The following is a 19474-nucleotide window of genomic DNA, read 5'->3' on the forward strand; positions in this document are numbered from 1 at the left end:
CTGTCACCTGTCCATCTACCATGGTTTTTGCAAACCAATATGCAACAAGCTGGCAGGTATTTCTAGAGGTGACAACAGCTTACCATTGGGCCCGAAGGCAATTTTAAGGTATCCCTTGCAGTATGGAAGGTGTCTGTCCCGCTCCATCTTTATCAAACAGCTCTTCCCACTGTTTGTGGGCCTGAGCGAGGGAAAATGCAGAGCCCCACCCCTTGCTTTCTCGTTGCCAGTCCGATGTTCAAAATGGCTCAACGACAGGCCAAAGCTGCCAGAAAAATTTCATGTCTGGGATTGCATAAGTGAAGTATAGCCTGAGTCAGAAAGGCACCATACTGGTCCTGTCGGAGGAAACTGGACATCCTCGACTGCAAAGGGGTGGCCTGCTGGAAAAAAAAAAAAAATCTGACCTGCTTGGGGTTACTCCAAAGTCCTGAACAAGGATGAGAAGTGAAGCCATGGGAGCTCCCTGTTTCAGCACGAGGAAGCATGTTCTCACCAAATGCTGGGCTTGCCTGTGTCGGGCGCCTGTGTTTGTCCAGTCACTAGGGGAAGATATATAACAGTCCCAAACTGCTTATCACAGCTATGGCAGAGGGTAGACATGACCTGTGCTGGATGATCCCTCAGGTACCTCGCTACTCAGAGCTCCCTTGTGATGTTCATCTGTGCAGTGTGCAAAGTTCTTCCACTGATTCTAACATATCTTCCCAGCAGCAACTCCCGAACTGGTCCCTGAGCGCCTGGAGCAACCAGGCGGCAGCTGGGATACAAGTCGTGGGAAGTAAGTAGTTAAAAAGACCAAAGCTGTTTGCTGGTCCCAGCAGCTCCAGAGGACGCCAGCCCCTTTGATCCTGCCTCTTAATTGCAGCCTAGTTGTACCAGAGAACTTTAAAGAAAAGAAAAAGGGAAACTTTACAGATAGGGCTTGTTTTGTTTCCGGAGGGGATGGTCTTTGTGGTGGCTGCCAGGAAGCAGATATTCTGGGGCTCAAATGATGGGTTTCCTAACGGGGAATCAATCATCCCGTGCACCCTAGAAGACACAGGTATGAAGAGAACCCTAGAAATGTGGGCATCCATGTGTGCCATTTAGCTGAGATGCTAGGGACAGATTGGGAGCTGGGTGCAGAACAGGAGGAAGGAGAGCATGGGTCAGCTCAGGAGCAGGCAAAGACTGCCAGGAGAGAATCAGAAGGAGCGGGCAGCAGGCATCCCTGGCAGCTAAAGAGAAGTGCATGCCCTCCGTGGCGGTGCCTAAAAGGAAGCACACCACACAGGGATGGAAAGTCCAGGATGATGAAAAGGGATTGCTAAGACTCCCTCAGACAGCAAAGTCAAGACAGCACAGAACATCTCACTCTTCTAAAGGCTTTGCAGTTGATAATGAACCTTTAATGAACTCTTCCAGGTGTTTCTAAGTTGAGACCCATTAGGTTAAGTTTCATTAGGCACACGCACACAAGATTCACAAGTAACAAAATGGCCAGCTAATCAGAAATAATAGGATGCCCTCGCCACTTCTGGCCATGTCCCAAGTCCCTTTGTGAGGAGGGACTCCTGGCACTGTATGCCAGTAACTGCTTGGTTCTGTTCTACTTATTTAGTTAGTTCAACTAACATTACTTGTTTCCGTGAAAGTTTTCCTAAAGAAAACAGCTTTTTTTGTAACCCCCAAATAGGGACTGTTGGATGCGGTCTGGGTGTTTGGATCCTACCAATGTATATTTTCCCTCTGCTCTGTCACAGGTCAGTGTGTGACCTTGGCAGATCACTAGGTATCTCTGAGTTTTCACTTTCTTTGTGAAACATTCTAACTGAATTGATGGATGGATTGCCACACAGTAGGCATTCAATAAACTCGATAAACATTTGCTCCATCTCATTCCACAAAGGTTATTGGTCAATTAAAAAAGCTTAAAACCCCGAGCCATCTGTGTATGGACCGATTGGGCAACTGGGCGGGAAGACTTCCTTCAAATCAGCCTAGCTCCACTCCTGGCTCTAGGAAAGAGGGGGCCACAGAAAGAGAAGCCCCCAAGGGAAGAGAGGACAGATGGGCACACAATATACAAGACTTGCAATGCGATGTTGGATGTTTCCAATCAAGCCTGGGCCTTTCACTGAGTCTGCTACCTTAGACAGTTATCTGCTCTAATGGTGCCTTCATTTATACTAAATGACTTTAAACCTGGCATGTTTAACCCAGTGCAATGGCAATGCCACACAATGCTTTCTCTTCATATTCTTTGAGGAAAGTGAGGGGAGAAAGGCATTATCTGTACCTTAATGAGCTTGTCAGAGTTCCCTGAATTCATTCACTGAGGGTGTGAGGCCTGAAGAGAACACATTCGACTTCTGGGCTCTGGCTCTGTCACCATCTAGTGAAAAGGGGTATTCAAGGCTGATTTCCAACACATATGTATCTTAGGGGGGAAAAAATGTCTCTGCAGCAGATGTGCAAACACGCCAGCCTTCTCTGGAGGTAGTAACCAAATTGTTGGGGGGGTGGAATTTATGAGTCTGTGTTCACAGAGACAAGAGACACCTTGGGCATGGAGGACAGCCACACACTGGGTGTGTATGTATAGCTACAGAGCTGCTTGACACTAATGAAATCCTTGCCTTTGTCCTTACCTGAGTTGGAGGAGGGCTGGTGGGTGACATCAGTCCAACCTCCATTCCTCAAAGTGCCTGAGTAGCTTGGAGAAGCTTCTTGGATGATGACATAAGTACTGGCCTCCAGCTCTACCCAGAGTCCTCAAATGATCCATCCTAGACCCAGTTACCTGCTTCTGTGTACATTTCTGCAAAGCAGTCACTGTATTATTCCAGAGCCTCCCTTCTGGATAAGCCCCATCATCTTCATCTTCTGGGAGCTTGCTAGCAAAGCAGAATACTGGCCTCGCCCCAGACCTACTGAATTGGAACTTATATCTTTACTAGCAGGTGATTCATAGGCACATGGACCTTGGAGAAGTGCTATTCAGGTTTAGTCCCTAGAGGAGTCTGGCAAGAGGGTATCAAATACTTCCAAGGACTTTCTCATTCTGAAAGTCTATTTCCTTCGGAGTAGCCCTTATGGGTGGGTTCAATCTATATCTGCTAGATCCAGGAAAAAGGAATCCCCAGGGTCTTGGAGAACACAATGACCACTGACCACATTAGTGATATTTCCAATCATTCTAGAATTCCTATCTTACCCAGTAACCTCCCCTCCAAAACAGATTTTGAAAGATTAATGCAGAAGTCTTGATAATTGTTGGTTTTTATTTCATGCTTCCCTTTAGTTATTAGTGAAGATCTACTTTTCAAACAGCACCTATACATATGGAAGATACAGCTATAAATGTTCCCTTATCCATCCAGTATTCTGTGGCTCTACAAATGACCCTGAACCAGTGTTTGTCTCTAAGAGAACCATTGCTATAGACGCATGTCAGAGAGGGAAAACTAAGTGCAGGAGGCCACAGTTCCAATGTGGTCATGGAAGCTGGGCTATGGTGCTTGATAGGATTGCTTACTTTTTTTTTTTTTTAACATCTTCAATCTTTTGTAGGCACTTGCTTTTCTGATTCTTTGCTAGCTTAGTTTGTTCAAGGCTACTGGCTGCCTTTCAAAAGGTTCATCCTTAGTCATCTGCCTGTCTATCTTTAGGCTGCCTTCTTCCATGTGCTGTGGCCATCCATGGCTGCAAATGGGGTTAATACAGCTGTCTCAGGTTTCCATTGGCAGCCTGGTGTCTATGCTGTTCTCCATCCTACTTTGTCAAGTGTCTATAAGATATCTTCACTTTCATGTTCCTTTATTAGTTACAAACACCATGCTCCAAATTAAAAATTCATCCTCTTTCTTCCTCCAATCTTATTCCCATCGGTCAGTCTCTTATTCTGTCTACTCTATTTCAGTCATGGTACCATCAATATATCTTCTGATAGAAATTGTTCTGTCTAAAACACCTGCCTGTCAAGCATGAGGCCCTGAGTTCAAGCCCAAGTACCATCAAAAAAAAAAAAAAGAAAGAAAAGAATAAGAAGTTGAACTGTCATTTTGCCTTTCCCGAGCTCTTACCAGCATTGCTATTTTTCCTTCAAGATGCCTTTTAGATCTGCATTTTCTCCCCCATTCTTCCCCAGCCAACCTCATGCACCTCCTTCCCACATTAAACCCAGAATATTGCAAAAGTTTTCTGGCCAGTGGCATCGCTGTTATAAATGTTCTAACCGCTAACCATATCTTACAAGTTCCAAGTGAATCTTGATAAAGCATTAGACTTAGGTTATAGGTAATGACATTAAGCTCTGCTGCATGGCTTTTTATCTCTGCCCTATTCTGATACCAGCCCTTCCATGAAGGCTTATTTCCCACTGCTCCCTAATATGTACTCCCTGTTTCCAAAGGCAAGCTTCCTCATGGGCCCATGGGCTACATCGTCCTCCTTCCTGGGATTTTGACCACTGGCTCTTTAAGCTTTTTGGCCATACATCTATATCAGACACTTTTTAGCAGAAAAAAGAAATCATAAAGTTACTTATTTATCAATGGTATGCTTGCATAACAATACTAACATGTTCTGTACATTATCAAACATACATGAAAATTGACATTTAAAAAGGATAAGCTAAATAATATATAAGATGCAAGTTCAACTGTTTCTTTACCAGTGAAAAATCTTGCCCCTGGCCTGGAGGGAGTATGGACATTCCACATTAGAAAGCTGATCTGAACAAAATATATCCACTTAGACCCAGAGGACATAGCTCTTCCTCCACGAAGCCCTATCTATTACTCCAACCTAAACACAGCTCTCCTTTCCTGACCTCTCAGAACATTAAAATTATAGCACTAAATCATTTATGTAATATATGACTCACCAATACTTTTAGTTTGATTAATTGAAGCTTGCATTTAGGATGCCAGAAATTTATAGATTTTTAGAATAGCTCAATCTCTTAATTAAAAACATTACTGTCTTCCTAAAATTGCTAGGGTTGGGCTCTACTCAACGATGCAACACGCATTACAAGAAAAGTCCAAGTTAGACTTCAGCGTAATTTCATTTATCTCATTAAATATCATATGCATACTTTCCCATAGGTTTGAGGACTAACGTTTCATTTTTTGGCTAACAAGACTTAGCATGTTGTTTAACCTCTCCCAAGTTCGGTTTTCATTTAATTTGTAAAACAGAAGGAGGGGAGGTCTGGCAGAGTGGCTTCAGTGGTAGAGCACCTCCCTAAGCAAGTGCAAGGCCCTGAGTTCAAACCCCAGTGCCACCCCCCGCCCCCCGCCAAAAAAAGTTATTAAAACAGAAGGAGGGGGTTAGGAGGGAGGGTTTATGAACTTTAAGCATAAAACCTGAAATAACACACACGTGTAAGATACGTTATAATGTGAAGTATATAAAGTAGATCTCAGATTTCTACCATAATTGATCGCCCACTCACAACTTCAGCTTTGCTTTCTTTCCATGAATGAATTGTTTTTACTTTCTCAATTGTATTTGTTCAGCTGAAACTAAAATGCTGCCTACTTACAGGGCTTGGGGGTCTTGTGGGCCTGAGTTTAAGCAGTGACTGGGCCAAGTATCAGCTGTGGGGTCACAGGTGTGTCACTGAGTCTTTAGGAGACTTCCTTGTTCTATCAGCCAACTGGGAATCATGGTAATTTGTAGGGGCCCTCTGGCTCTTCTAAGGTTCAAATTACATGAGAATATGTGTGCAAAGTGCCTTGTTTATAACACGTGTTCCTAAAATATTAATTTCTTTCCTACTTTTCTGCAGACTTAAGAAAACTCTATGAGATGCTCTGAATTTTCGTTTCCTTGCTGACTTTGGATTTCCACGGGGTGGAAAGTGGGGGAGGAAGGTTTGTAGGCCATTTACAACCATTGCTGAATGGTATGTTCTAGAAGCATCTCACTGCTATGTGGCTGGGATGGCTTTGGGAGCCAGCATTGGCTTTGTCCAGCATTCCGAGCTGAGCAATCCCCCTCTCTTTTTGCTCTGTCCTGGCTTTTAGGCTCCCTGGGATTCCAAAGCCTCCTTTAAAATGACATGCTGTCTAGGAAAGCATTTGGGGACAGGAGATGTTGACATGCATCTGCCCATGTCTAAGTTTTTCCTGTGCTTCAAAATTCAAGTCAGTTAACCACAGGAAAACAATCAACAAATTAAAGATTTTTAAAATCTGGGTAATAACTTGGCTGTTAGTACACCCTTGCCAGAGTGCCCTAATTTTAGGTTCCAGCTTTTTAACTCTATGTTTGAACTGTTAATTGAGATAATGCCAGTGAAAGCCCCTCCTTTGTAAAGTAGAAGGAGCCACATATGTTAATTATCCTTCAGAAGGCATTTGTGTGCTTAACTATTCTTATCTTGTTTGTAAGTATCTCCTTCCCTAGCTATTGTGGATTGCAGAGTACTCAAGACCAAAGCAGCAGTGTGTCAGTGTGGCCTGCTGCCTCCTCCTCCAAGGTGGTTTACCACCCCAAGCTCTGCAACCACCACCAGCATGCCCCATGCTCAAAACCTTGGCTTTGCTTTTCAGTCTGCCATGAACCAGGACTAAAAAAAAATTCTTTAATTCTTAACTACATCCTCAGTTTCCCCCTCAGCTCTTCTCCTAACCAGGTCCCTAAACCTTTGCAACTTGTCTGTGCTCAGAGAAGGGATGTTAATTCATATGTTAGAGAGAAAAGAACCCCAAAATAAGCCATTACCGATAAAACAATTTAATTTTAAAAGAGGATATCAATTTTTATAATGAACTCTGCTTTAAAGAAGAAACACACACACACACATACACACACACCATACAAATAAAACAACAACCACTTGTGGGGAAGTATAAACCTCCAGAGTCAGGCATCAGGTTTCCTTGCAGGGATGGGGACAAGGTGAGCTAATTGCACTGGGTGCCTTGGGGGAGCCTCATGATGGCTCAGAAGTGGGAGAGGCTCTAAGACTTCCTTTTGTTGACTGGCTGGCGTTGAAGGCTTCATAAATGATGTGCCCCTGTGGTTCCCAGTCACTTCAAGGCTGAAACTCAGGTTCCTGAGACTCAGGAATTGCTCCCAATAGCCTTAAATTTTGGATTTTCCCACTATTCTGATAGGTCTATTGCTAGTCTCGCACCTCTGTTATTTTAAACATGCTTACACTGAGAAATACAATAAAAGATCAATGTATATACCACAGATATCTAAACCTCAAAACTCCTCCTCTTGTTTTTCCCCCAACACCAAAAGCACCTCCTAGTCTAAAATCGACACCTGATGATCAACAACACTAAATTAATATCAGTCAACAGTGATGGTGCTAAAGCCTTTGAAACTTACAATTCTGTACTGTGCATGTGTGTGCACACGCACAAAGGCAGGCCCTAGGTAATCTGGTATTCTAACTAAACAGCAAGAACCAGCCTAAAGGGTGTTCAACAAACACTTGTTGACTGATGGATGGAAAGTGCTGATCCAATACGCCTTAGACAATGCGGTCTTTGTCAAAACACTAAGGTACATTGTTGAGCCCACTTTTATTACCTAGCGTTTTTCTGCTGTATTGAAGGGAATAGGCCAGCAGAAAACTTGTCTGCCAGCCTCTGAGCTCAAGTCCACAAAAGAAAGCCTAAGGCCTTACCATTCACACCTGTTTTCACTCTCAAGGCAGAGGCAGAGGCGGGGCCTAGTGTTCACAGACAATGCCCTGCAGTGGGAGGCACAGGCCTAATGCAAACCCAGCTAAGTATCACCTTTGACACTGTCTACAATTCAGACCACAGCTGCAAGGAACAGTTTGTGCACATTTCCAAGAAGGAAAAGGGGGAAAAAAATGGAGCTGAGTTAAGAGCTGAAGAAAATATAGTATTGTAAATGATTTACAAAGCCTGGTTATGTCTTCACATCTTCCTGCTTCTTTCTCCAGGAGACTTCCTTCCAAAGAGTGAGGTAACTTGGTCCACAAAGCAGTGAGCATGTAATTCAATTAGGTCCATCCAATTCAGTGGATCCTTCCAGAAAGTACGCCTGTGCTCATGAACCTTACTCCTCTCTACAGCCTCTTCTCCTCGTGCCTCTCTAGGCCTTCAGGCTGGGCCTCCACAGCTTTTTGAGAAAAGGATGAATTGTCTTTTCTCCCTTTTGTGCCCTGCCTCTGGGGCTCTTGCTCACCTGGCCTGACTTTTGACCTATGGCTTGGCTTTCCTGTGATTTTAAGGCCCCTGCCTTTCCATAGCACCATTCACCTCACCTCCACTGCCCACCTGCTCCCTAGTTACCAGGTTTCTCTGCCTGATATGACCTGATAGCTCTTTCTGACTTAAGCAGTTTTGATGTGCAGCTACACTGGAAGATACTAATGGCCCCCCACACTATGTTTTCAATAGCCAACTTGTCTTGCACTTATAGCTTCTTTCCACTAATCAAAACCCCTTACTCCTTGCCAGGTCCTCCTACTTATTTCTGTGTGGCTACTGTTTTGTTATTTTGAAAAATGTAAACAAATCAATATGCCTTTCTTCCCATCTTTTTTCTAATTATCAGTAGGAGAGTGCAGAAAGAAAGGAAGGGAAAAATAAATGCAAGATTGACCTTACTCATCTAAGGAGTTCTCTTACACTCAACACCTAAACCCTCTCTCCCAATTCTTGCTTGGAATCTTGAGTACCTGATCGTGAATGTCTCTGGCGCTCCCAGAGCACAGGACTGGCTGGCAGCCATGTGATATTGATTTGTTTTTACCATAGCAACAGCAAATTAAAACAATGAGCAGAGAGAAGGCAGGCTGTTAAGCAGTAAGGCTACATGACCAGGATATTTCACAAGCATATTTTTCTCCTTTCCTCTTGTTTTCTTTCATAGTCACTCTACTTTCACAAATTTAATACAAAAGTCAAAGTAAAAATAGCACTAAAAGCTTTGGGCACTACGAGGCCTCTCACAAGACTGGTCTGGTTTACGCATCTTCTAGTATATTAGATTGATGGGGAAAATGCAAACATATTCTCTGATTTCTTTGGAAATTTTATTTGTTGGCCTACGGGATAAATAGTCCTAGAAAATTCCCATGAGCACAGAGTGAAGGGTTTCATATATGACATGTATCTTAATACCCCAAGGCATGTCAACTGATTTTTTAATACCCAGGTTCATCCCTTTGTACTTTAAATAGCTTATTGTGCCAAGAGACAAACAACTTTTTTTTTTTTTTTTTGGTACAAGGTCAAGGTCTCCTAAAATGATGGAATTCTGAGAGAAAGTGTAGCATGTATTATTCAGTTCTATTAAGAGATAGAAAAATTGAGGTAGGCACTTGCTCAAGGCTATATAATTGGTGGGAAAGTGGGAGTGTGAACTCCACTGTGTCCTAACCAAAATTCTTTCTTCAAAGGTGGCCTAGTAAACACTAACCTTCCCCCAAGCCATACGAACAAGACCAAGTGCCACCTGTGACATGGGTTAATTGTACTTTATTTCCTTTGGGCCATCTGCCCTACGACCTGGGGCTTTATCTATAAAAGCAGCTGTTCCCACCATCACAACTACCCTTGAACTTGGTGGCTTAACCTGGAGCCTAGATAATGGCTCCAGGAGAAGTGGGAACGAGGCCCTGGGGAAGGTCCACACAGGTGGCAGTGTACCATGGGGAAGTCAGGCCAGAAAAAAAAGCCGAGCTCAGCTCCCCAGGGCTTTTCAGCAGCCAAGCCAGAAGCCTGCAGAAAACCTGTGCTGGGGGGGGAGGCAGGTGGGAAAAGGTACCCTATTTCTGAGGGGGATGGGTTGCAGGTTTACAAAAAGGACAGGTTAAAATGCAAAGACAAAAACTCAGGTCCTGCCAGTCGGGAGTGAGAATGTTCCTGGCCAGGACATAGAAGAACTATTTCTCTCCACAAGCCGAATAAAAGAAAACCCAGCAGAAATAGTTGGGGGATGACGTCAGAAGTTCTGGGCTAGTGTCCTGCACTTCTCCTTGAAAGTAAAAACAGTGAGTCTAGAAGAATCGACGTGGCATTGCCCTTCTTTCAGTGAGCACTGCTGCCCCTCCAAACCAAGCAGGAGAGTGGAAGAAACTTCCTTTTGCTTAGAGATTGTAAGAATGTCCTCTCTCTTACACTGCTTTTTTTACCATATTGTCCTCTGATACACATATTCTTAATTAATAGTATCTATCCTCAACCTTTGTCTTTTAAAGAGACAGTAATGCTTTTGAAACACCGTGGTGGCAGTTAGGCAACTCAGATTTTTTTTTTTTTTCTTCGCTTCAGTGCTTGCTAACTATTCTAAAAATGTTACACGTTTATTGTAAACACATGCTCCCCAGGCCTAACAAAAAGCAGTTTCCTCACGCCGGCCAGGCAGAAATTTAAAACGGAAAAGGGCAAAAAAGAATTCTTTAACAAATACATCCTTTCCTTCTCCTGGGCCAAGTATGTTAAAAATAAATCTTCTCCATCATTTCTCACCGCTGCTTCTCGGCAAGAAAGTTGATATGGTTGGGCACCGTGAAAACCCAGCTTTGAAAGCTAGCCTGCTCTCATTAAATTATTCTGCTGGCTGTGTGTTCTCATTAAAAATGCATACAGATCAGATAATTGCAATAAGCACTATTAACCTAGCTTTACTTTTGAGTATACTGGCTCCACTTTTAAGCTGGAAACAAAGGCTCAGACGTGCCAGGAAAAGAAATGTAAACATTGAAACTACAGTATCCAAAACTTGCCAGAAAGCTCGGTGGTTCAAAATGTGCTTTTGAAACTCAAATCAAGCCGGAGCACTGTAAATGCTCCCTAAAACCTAGGGGAGGTCCCTCCTTGCCAATAGATAGACATATTTGTGGCCCCAACATTCAACTGATGATTATCATGAAGTTTTTTTTTAAATGCTTAATCGTAAGTCTATTTTCAAATAATTGGATCTCTGTAAACTTTATGTCGGCGTGAACATTTTCTATAACAAGAAAATAAGAGTGCTGCTCCCGAGATTTCAAATGCTTTCTTAAAAAATAAATAAATAAATACGAAGCGGATCTAGTCTTTAAACTAAAAACTCGGCTTTCTGCCTTTACCCCCAAACAGGAGGCACAGATTCAAGCTTTGCCATTTCTTCTTCTCAGATCAAAAATGTTACGTAAAACTCCAAGCTGGCCTGCGAGTATTACGTGGAGTTGCTGGAATCCAGTCTCCCCGGCTTCTCTAAGCGACACACATGGAATGCAGCAAACTGCAGCAAACTCTTTACACACTCAAAAAAAACAACAAAAAAAAAGAGGGCGGGGGTTCTCCTACCTTCTTTAGCTCTGCTTGTCCTCTCCCTGTACAGTAACCCCAGGAACATCTGGCAAAACCAAGTGGCCCAGGCTTCTCCACTGCATCATGAGGAAGCAATGTGCGTGCAAACAGTTCTCCTCGCCCGTGCTGTGCTCGGAAAGCCGCCTGCCTGCCGTGCCTGGAAATTTTTACCTTCAGATGATGAAGCAAAGACAGTCTAAACTCTGTTGCTGTGCGCTGCAGCCCTGCCTTCCCGCAGGCCCCGCCCCCCGCGGCCAGCCAATCACAGGCCAGCTCGTCAGTGCCCCTCGTCGGAAACTGGCCCTCATAGGATGACTGACACAGCAACACAGCGCTTGCAGCGTCTGAAAACAGTGCATCCATACTGATGAAAGAGGAATTTCCCTCTCCGAAGAAAGCAATCAGAGCTCCAAGACAAAGTGGCACACAATTGGCAGCGCAGAAGAGGGGTGGCTCAGGAAAACACGCTTGCAGACAGCCAGCCCCCAAGCCAGTGGCTGCACAGTAAACACTTTGCAAAACACGAAACTCCGCAGATTTCAAAGACATCCATCCAGATCGGACCCGAAACTGAAGTCCTTACACCGTTTGACAATGCCCATTGGATAGCTATATTATATTTTGAAAGAAAAACGATTCCGTGTCTGCCATGGAAAGGAATACCTTACAGAATATTTGCATACCATTTCCATGATGGAGGGAGAATGGGCTCGCCCAAGTGCATATATTCAAAATCAAAACATGGTTGTGAGCCCTGGCACACGAGCCCTCTGTAGAACAGCTGTCATTGCAGGGTTAGCTACAGTGGCCCATATATCTTTCATCTGTGTTTTCAGACCACTGGGGCCTTCAATTAGGGAATGCTAAACGATAAAATTGATATCTGTGTATTACCCATTTGTGCTCTTGGCAGGCACCCAGAAGAGGGTTAGGTGTGCCTTAACCGTCTGAGATGTCATTTAATAAATACCACGCAGTGGCCCACTTTTGTCATTAATAAAACAGTGATTACAGGATGGTGTTCACTGCTGAATACACGTAGCACGTGATCCAAGGGTCCCACTCCACAAAAAAGTGTCCCAGAACGTGCTGGGATTCCCTGAGATAAAGCAGGAAAAAAGAAATGGAAGGGTTAGGTACAGTTATTGTTCTTTCCCCAGTCACCAGCATTTCTGCATATGGCATTTAGAAAATACAATAGGCACACAGTCTACTTCCACTAAATACAAGTTTTTGAATTTAAAAAATTAAGTATGATGACTCCATGAGTAGATGGAGGCAGGAACAAAGGCCCTATTTGTCTGAAAAGTTGAATCCAACACTATTTTGTTTATAAGCAACTGTTTAGTGCATCTGGAATGAAGAAACAGGATGGGATGTAATGGTTCCTTTTTGTTTTGCCAACTACATCTTAAAAACACATTGCATATGACTCGTGGACTATTTTCTTCAATAGAATATTATGCGTTATTCCTCTTAATTTTTATACTTACACTTTTTCATTCCCATATAAATCCATCATATGTCATAATTTGCAGGTTTTCATCTATTATAATTTTTCTGGAAATTCAAATTAGCTCTGTGGTCAAACAGGTAGAAATTTTTAAAAAGACATCAGTATATTTATACTACATGCACCAGAATGACTCAAGTTTATGGTTCACCTCTTCCCTGTTTCCCTCTGATTCTGATCTTGAAATTCCCATTCCTCTAATATTCCTGATACTTTAGTCATCTTTGACCCTCATTCTCTCTCAAAGAAATGAAGTCCTGTTTGATTTTTCCTCCTGGCCAGTCCAGAACTCTGACCTCTTACCTGAACGATACAAATGCCTCTGGAACTTAGGCCTCCTCCTTAACCATTGGTTTCCCTGTTGCCAGACAGGTTTTCCCAAGTCATGTAAAGTCATGTTCCTTTCATACTCAAACCCTTCCCTCCATAAAACCCAAATTATAGACTTTCAAGTTCCTTCAATAAACTGGTCCCTCCCTTTCTACTCAACTTTGCCTCTGCTGTTTTCATAAATGAACTTTCTGATGGAGGCACTCTCTTGCTACTTCCACGTTTATTTCTGTGTCGCCCAAGCTGTAGACATAAGTTTACTTCTCCTTTCTTCTGTCATGTCATCCCTGTCCATATCAGCTTCTCCGATTGTTCTCCTTCAAAAGCGTTCTACGGTGTTCATTGTAGCAGACCATTTTAAACCTTAATAATGTATCTTTGTCTGTACAAACCTTCCCTTCTCAGAAGGCAAGGTTTGTGTCCTACATTGTGTAAAATAATGTGCACAAAACGTATTCAGTGGCTGGCATGTGATAAGTGTTCACTAAATGACAGCCATTCTCATAATTATTTCTACATTCTTCATTGTCCTTAGAAAGATGCCATGCTCAAAGTTGCTGGTTTCATGATTCCTACCTTAAGAATTGACACCATACTTACTTAATTGGATAAGCCAACCAGTCCATCTTTCTTGACCTTCTTCACTGACCATTATTTGAAATCCATTATCAAAGTGTGTCAAGTTTAACACCTGAATATTTCCCTTTGTTCTATCTCTACCCATACGACATTGTCCAAGCTATCCGTGTCTTATTCTTTGACTGTTGACATACTCTCTTAAATGGTGTCCTGAAAATATCCTTGACTTCCTTTCAGGCCTTTTACTTATTTCAGCCAGAAGAGGAATTCAAAATTACAAACTGTATTTTTCACACTCCTTTGCTTAAAACTTTTACCTATGGACCGAATTATGTCCCCCACAAAATTCAGATGTTGAAGTCCTAACCCCAAGATGTTGGTATTTGGAGCCAGGGTCCTTGGAGGCTCTTGAGTTCATGGGGGTAGGGCCTTCGTGATAAGATTAGTGTTCTTATAAAAAGGGACACTAGAAAGAGATCTCTTTCTCTTCACCATATGAGGACGCAGTGAGAAGATGGCTGCCTGCAAGCCAGGAAGAGAGCCTTTCCCAGAACCTGACCTTGCTGGCTCCCTCATCTCAGAGGTCCAGCCTCCAGAACTATGGGAAAATAAATTTGTGTTGTGTAAGCCACCCAGTTATGGCAGCTAAAACAGACCATACTACAGCCTTTAAATATCTTTGAGTTGCTCTTTGGAAAAAGATGAAAGTTCTCAAACTAGCCTCCCAGGCTGTGTCCCATGAGCCTTTAGCCTAATAAGAAACCATCCTTTCAAGGAACCCTTCCCTGGCCCACAGGATGAACTGAGGTCCACCTGTTGTTTTCACTCCCAGCCCTGTACACTCCAGAGCAATGCTTCTCAAATTTTAATGCAAGTCCTCCAGGGATCTTGTTAAAATGCAGATCCAGTCTCGGTAGCTCCTAGGTGGCGAGGGAGATTCTGCTTTTCTAACAAGTTCCCAGGTGATATTGATGCTGCTTGTCCATGGGCAATTCTTTGAATAGCAAGATTTTATAGATGCTGTTCACTTCATAGCTCTTATTATGGGGTTTGGTTTATACATTGATTTGGTTAATTATTTACTTAAGGGCTGCCTTCCCAGTCAGCTTGTTAGCATTAGAAGTCACTAAGTTCTCTCCAACATCTAATCTTTATGTGCCCTGCACATAGGAGGAGCTGATCAATGACAAATGCACGTTAAATGAAAGAATTCACTGATATAATGACCTACAGATCCATAGTGGATTTTCCTTTCTTCTCTTTTTCTTCTTCTCCTCCTCCTTCTCCTCTTTCTTTTCCTTCTTTTCATAACTCAATAGAAGTTTCTTGAAAGTGTGCAAAAAAGCTTAATCTTTATTGGGCTATAATATGCTATGTAGAAAAGGAGAATGGTTGAGAAATCAAACATAAAACAAGTATCAAGAAGATGATTGCTGGGCAGGGTGTTGTACCACTTATTATCCCAGCACTGTAGAGGTGGAGGCAGGAGAATCATGAGTTCAAGGCCAGCCTGGGCTACATTGTGAGTTCAAGGCCATCATGAGCTGCATAGTGATATCCTCTCTCAAAAACCCAAGGACTGGGGAATGTAGCTCAATGGTACAGCACTCGCCTAGCATGTGCAAAGCCCTGGATTTGACCACCAACACGGAAAAACAACAACCAAAAACAAAATAACAACTTTGTCTAAAGTAAAGGAGGGGCCAGAGGAACTGAAATAAAAGACAACAACTTTGATTTGTCCAACAGAAGTTATCAGTTGCCTTCTACAGGTTAATGAATTCCAAGTCTATAAATCCTTTCCTTTCTTTTGACAATTAGGTCCAATTCCTCACTTGAATGTACCAAGATAACTCATCTTCCTTGTCTCCAGCTAAAGTCATTTCATACTAATTTTAGAAATTTTGCTGAATTTTTATTCTATTGCAGTATTTCTAGTACCGAAGACATTCAGTTACATAATAACAAGCTAAATAGTTGAATTGTTAGATGGATAAACTTGATTATGGCACTAGTGATAGAAAAGGGCAAAAACAGGTGCAAGTCTCAATGAAAACATTAATAATGAAGCCATCAATAGAGATAATGGATCTATGGATCTGGTACACACACACACACACACACACACACACACACACACACTCACACACTTATGTTAAAGTTGTACTGGAGAAAGGAAAGCACATCTAACATAAAAGCTGAATGTAAAATATCCCTCAGAATCCCTTGTGAGCTCACTATACTTCCCCAGGGTGCCTGATAGACAGTTTCGAAAACATGACACCAAAGCAAAAGTCCCAGACGGTTGGCCAGCACCACTTGTCTCATTGTTTTTTCTAGAGTGATACTTGCATTATGCTTCATGTCCTTGTACCCAAGGGCATTTGAAAAGGTCAGGCCAGAAGTTACTGACATAGCCAGCCCTGAAGCTGAGATCATTTGAAATCTTACAATTCTTTGAGATGTGGGTGATGCCTGTTACTCTCCAAAATTGCAAAAGACCATGGGCCAAAGAGAACAGGAGGCAAGGAACAAGCTGGCTCTGCCACTTGTTACAACTGGGGAGCTGGCCAATGACCATTTGCTACCCAACATACCAAACTGTGAAGGTAAGTGCAGAATGGAAGCAATGCTGAGCATTTTCCTCTGCTATTCATCTCAGTCGGGTTGTACACATCTTTGCTGCTCATCTCCACCTTACTCCTAGGCTGGCTGGGGATCACCAGGTATCACTCATTTGCTGCTCTGTTGACTTGTGTTTCACCCTTTTCCTACAAGAGAAGGTGGGTATTCTTGGAGCCCTAGGTCTTCCTTCATACAGCAAAGCTTTGTTTCTGATGGAAAAGAGACACTCCAATTCGGAAATGTTGTGAATAGCCAGCATGATTTTCCTACTAGGGGATTGCTGGAAAGATTTCTCCACCTATAACTTTTTGCCCATTTTCTGATGGGTTCAAGCTGAGCAGGGGTCCAGATAGACAGAAGGGGATATAGTCTCTCCTTTCCCCTTGCTCTTCCTTAGCACTAACACCTTTTACCAAAATCCATCATCTACCAGATATGTATTGTTCATAGTTTGTCTCCCTTGTAGGGATGTCAAAACTCCATAAGATGGGATCTTCGTACATTGTTTGTTGTATTGACTCAGGAGACTAACAATGAAAAGTTGTTAAATAAATAAATTTAGGACTACCAAAATATGGTATAAGATTAGTAGGAGATTGTGCTTAAGACCCAAGGCCAAGCATCAAAGCTGGACGTGCGCTTCATAAGGCTTCTGAAGGTCATTAGAGTCAAGTGTTTGAAAACCAGGAAAAGTCAAAAAGTCAAACTCTCAATGGAGAGTGCAAGTTTTGTGCACTGGACAGTGTGTGCTATTGAGAGTTGGTTCTTTCTGCTTTGATGTGAGATGACAGCCACATTCCCTAGAAAGTGTCTTTAATTTAATGGGAATAACATCTTCAAAAGGCTCAGAAGTGAGTGGGTTTGAAAAAAGATCTTGGGGAGATATGGATGGGTCCCTATGGCAGTGAAAGTATGTGAACCCATCAGCTGGAGAAGATCTTGTCATGTCAAAGTGACAGTGGGGGATAAAGTGTGTCATGTGTGTCCCCATGTAAGATGGCCAGCTTATATTTTAAAAAATAAATGCAACTGATTTACCTCAAATATAATGTCCCTTACTGCATGACTTTTCAGTGTTCTCCTCTCTCTTCCATTTCTTTCTGTTTCTTCTAGGACTCCCACCCTGCCTCCATCTGCTTTTCACTCATTTGAATAGGAATTGTCAGATACACACAATACATTGGTCCCAACTGAGGGCTTCGAGATAAAAACATAAATGTGACAGAGACCTAATCTCAGAGGAGCTTCAAGTCCCACACAATGATCCCCAAAGCAAGACCTATGGACGCTTGTCTCAAAATGTTCCCAAAGCTAAGGATCCAAGAAAACTTGGAAATTTGAATTAACTGTGTTTTACTAAAAGACTTCTCAGTGCCTCATCGTTGGGACTGTGCCCTGTGACTTTCCAGGACGGGTGTGTTAGTTCACTGTATTGGAGAATTAATTTTACCACAGATCCTTTTCTTTACAACACACCTGAGGAGTATGGTGTTCTGGAGGATACATTTTGGGTCATTTTTTTCTTTCTTGTTTTTTGGGTCTTATATCTGCCTTCTTCATTCAGCTCACTTCTCTCACTCTGTTCTATGCTTTCTGACATCTTTAAGGTCCTCAGTGTGACCAATAACGGGTGAGGTGTCCGCTTTGCCTCAGTGCTATTTCTTCTTTGTTTCTCAGAACCGTAGTTACCCCGAAAGTTTCTGTGTCTCCAACATATCCTGGCCACGAATCTTCTCAGTCCTCAGGCACATCTTCTCAGTCTTCTCAGACCAGTTGCCCAGGGTTTCTGGCCAGCAGAGGGCTCTTTGTGGCCAGATAGTGACCTATGCACTATAACTTCCCTTACAGATCTTAACCCTATCTCAATTGTATGTTCCAATGAAAACATCCACTTCTGGAAAATGTGTTTCTCATCTTTTTCCTCCACCCAACAGTCTTCAGGCCAAGTGCTTCTGGGGAGCATCCATAGGAGTGAGACATGGAGAGACAATTTATATTGTATGGTTACATACTGATCATCATGCAATGTTGTATGGTAATGTATCACACACTTTAAGCTATTATTATTATCCTTACTTTATATGTGTGAGAAATCACCTGAGTGATGAAGTAACCTTCCTAGCATCACACGACTAGTCAATGGTGGAGCCCATTTGTCCTAGGAAGATGCTTTAGAGTCCTCATTCTTGCTTATGATAACTATTAGAGCTCTAAATGTAATAAACAAATTATCTGGCAAATTAGAAATGATGAAGTGTTAAGAAAAAAACAAAAATGAAAACATGAAAGGTAGGGGATGGTAAGGGAGACCAGGTGTCTGAGGCAGAGCTACAGGAAACAGTCATTGCATGGCCCCAGTGACAAGGAGAAAGTGCCTCTCAAGCAGAGATCTGTGGGGTCCTAGATTGTGTGTACAGAAGTGTGACATAGGTGGGGGACGTAAAACCCATGAGCTACTCTGAAAGGTATTCTTGTGGGAGTGACCTCTGTTTTCAACTGCTCTGCTCTTTGGTTTGTCACTAAATGCTATATCTTTTCCTTGATCTTGCTGGGGGCACTTGTGGCAGAACCCATTCCTCAATACCATAATATAGGGGCTTCTGTCTCTTTTGTCCTTCATAACCTGGGTCTCCTCTCCCTCCTCCTCTTTATTTCCTGTCAACATCCATGAGGTCACAGTTTTTTCTTTTTTAAACCTCTTTATAGTTCCCTATCACCCTTTTCACTAAATTCAGGAATTCCTCCCTGATATTAGATTGATCCATTAAAGAATCCCAATCCTATTTGGATCTTGGTATGCATTCTCTTCCTCATAGATTAAAATTTCAGACTTACAGAAAATGTTTTAAATGTTCTCTCAAGGACATATTGTTATGTCTTGTAATAATAATTTTTGTTTTTATTTTTAAAATAATTTTTGCAATTAGAAAGCATCTGGCTTTGTTTCATCAGCTACCAAAAAGGGATCATGTCATAGATACATATATATATGTGTGTGTGTATAAATATATACACATATATATGTATATATATATGTATATATGTGTATATATATATATATGTATATATATATATATATATATAAATAATTTTTTTTACCTGAAATGGGCAGCCATTTCACCTTCCAGCTGGCTTAGAAACAGTT

General features: G+C 42.3%; 1 protein-coding gene across 11 annotated transcripts in view; it reads right to left on the minus strand.

Annotated features, from left to right (window-relative positions):
- Positions 1-11490, minus strand: part of Mbnl2 (muscleblind like splicing regulator 2) — a 144232-nt gene extending 132742 nt beyond the window's left edge. For all 11 annotated transcript variants that reach the window (XM_074043107.1, XM_074043113.1, XM_074043114.1 and 8 more), the window contains exon 1: positions 11280-11490. The gene's annotated coding sequence lies outside the window, so the exon portion shown is untranslated. The remainder of the gene's footprint in view (positions 1-11279) is intronic.
- Positions 11491-19474: the final 7984 nt, after the last annotated feature.

Source organism: Castor canadensis, chromosome 10, assembly GCF_047511655.1.
Source record: "Castor canadensis chromosome 10, mCasCan1.hap1v2, whole genome shotgun sequence".
NCBI lineage: Eukaryota > Metazoa > Chordata > Mammalia > Rodentia > Castoridae > Castor > Castor canadensis.